The sequence below is a fragment of the Lactuca virosa genome, chromosome 3 (assembly GCF_052849685.1).
Source record: "Lactuca virosa cultivar CGN04683 chromosome 3, Lactuca_virosa_CGN04683_v6, whole genome shotgun sequence".
NCBI lineage: Eukaryota > Viridiplantae > Streptophyta > Magnoliopsida > Asterales > Asteraceae > Lactuca > Lactuca virosa.
The window spans coordinates 334,047,741-334,049,824 of record NC_136428.1 but is presented as its reverse complement, the minus strand read 5'-3'; the positions used below and the strand labels follow the sequence as shown (position 1 = coordinate 334,049,824).

The 2,084-nt window shown below is 35.2% G+C and overlaps 1 pseudogene; it reads right to left on the bottom strand.

Annotated features, from left to right (window-relative positions):
* Positions 1-219: 219 nt before the first annotated feature.
* LOC145164781 (uncharacterized) lies at positions 220-1,561 on the bottom strand (annotated as a pseudogene).
* Positions 1,562-2,084: the final 523 nt, after the last annotated feature.

Below are 2,084 nucleotides of genomic sequence, written 5' to 3'. Positions count from 1 at the left end.
TATATATATATATATAAACACATACACACACACACAGAGAGAGAGAGAGAGAGAGAGATAGAGAGAGAGAGAGAGAGAGAGAGAGAGAGAGAACCCGAGAACTAAAAATGGAACGTTAGATCAAAAAATGGGACGACCAAGATGCATTGTGGCATTTTTGTAAATAAGTGGAAAAATAAAGGGATGAGGGTACATCAATAAAATGATATTGGGGGTATTTTAGGGATCTAGAAAATGAACCAATGGAATAAACTGATCGGAACCCTTTTTCATGTCACAATAGCATTTCTGATTTCTGATTATGTACCTTCGGCGGACGAACGAGCTCTCTGTATACCTACACGACCAATGGCGATTGATCTCCGCCTCATCTCCTACTCCAATGTTGCAATTTTCCTCTTCTTGAAGATGATTTTCCTGCTGAAAATTAAATCCCATAAACTCTTCATCATCTACAAACGCATTGTTGAATGTATGGATGAGTGTAGGATAACTGGAATGAAGGGGTTCCCTATCAACAAACGCAAAGCTATCTCCCGAATCGTAGCTCGGATTCCACGTGAAATCCATCGGGGTTATAACTTCTTCTTCTTCTTCAATCGATTTTTCCTGGGTTTTGTTTCTTGAATCGATTAGCCCCACTGGGTAGTCATCAAAACCACTGATTTTCGCGAGTGGAGATCTCCTTGTTCCACTCACCACCTGTTCGATGAAATGCCTCAAAGGTATCGACAACAAATGTAAGCAACTCATGCTCATGGTGATCATTCTCGAGCGCAACAATGACAAGTTTTGCTTCCTTCAACAACCAATCAATGGCTTTACTGGGGTGATCATACCCAAGCGTGTCTTGAACATCATAAAACTATATCGCTGTGTTGGCTGATAAATAAACACGCCGATCCCTCGGACCCTTTGATGTGCAAACTTTGCTATGGCGATCTTTTCTTCCGAGTGATCTAACAATTCGACCACCTCCTTCTACTTCAACTATCTCTCCAGTTACTTTGCTTTTCCTCATTCTCAAATCTCACAGGTAACTACCTAAAACTAAAACCCTCTTTATGTCACATACTCAGTGTGTGTATTTGTGTGTGATGTGGGTTTTTAGTTTGATGATGAAACAATGCATGTACAGATGAATCACTTATATTCTTTTATACCAATTTCCTTATCTTTTTTAACACTAGAAACAAAATTTCAAGATTCGCATGTATAAAATTTGTCCATTTTGATGTATTTTTTATATAAATTAGTCCATTTTGATGGCCTTGGAAGGATCCTTATTTTTTTATTCCAAAAGTAATTGATATATTTGAAACTTGTGTAGAACAATATAATGCGATTTCTAAACAGAAATATTAATGCTAGAAAATATTGGTGCTTTATTTTTGAGTTTGAAAAAGAACAGGTTACACTTCAAAGAACTTCTGTTATGAATTTTTCACATGGAAACTCTTATGTATATTAAATCAACTCTGCTTTTATGGAACAACAGTTTCAAACCATCAATTGCTACTCCGTTCTCTGGAAAAATGCAAGTTTTCAACAAATTGAACATCTGTTATTGGTGCTTTATTTTTGAGTTTGAAAAAGAATAGGTCCTATTTTTCTAAATGGATGTCTATTATTTATGTGTTGGCAGTGATGAATTTAATGTGAATCATAAATATACTAATGCATATTTGATTCATATAAAAGTATAATGCACTGGTTAATCTGGTTCTCATAGTGGACAGACATATGTTTTTATTGGTATGATCTGGTTAATTAGTTGTTATAATTGGCTAATCTGGTTCTGAATTCTGTGTGATATTGTGAACAACTCAGATCTGTTAAGTAATAACTCTTGTAAGATAATGTTTTGACCTTTTCAGGTTGAGTGGGTTGGATGCCATTATTCTTGGAAATGAAGTAGAAGATGGACTTATTGCTGCTGATCCTAACCTGTCATCTTTAGTTTTATGTGGTAAAGATTTTTGTGATGCAAATGGTTTAAAAAAACAATCACAAGTGAATGACATATGAATTACATGTGATTCACATGTAATTCACATATGAATTACATGTGATTCACATGTAAA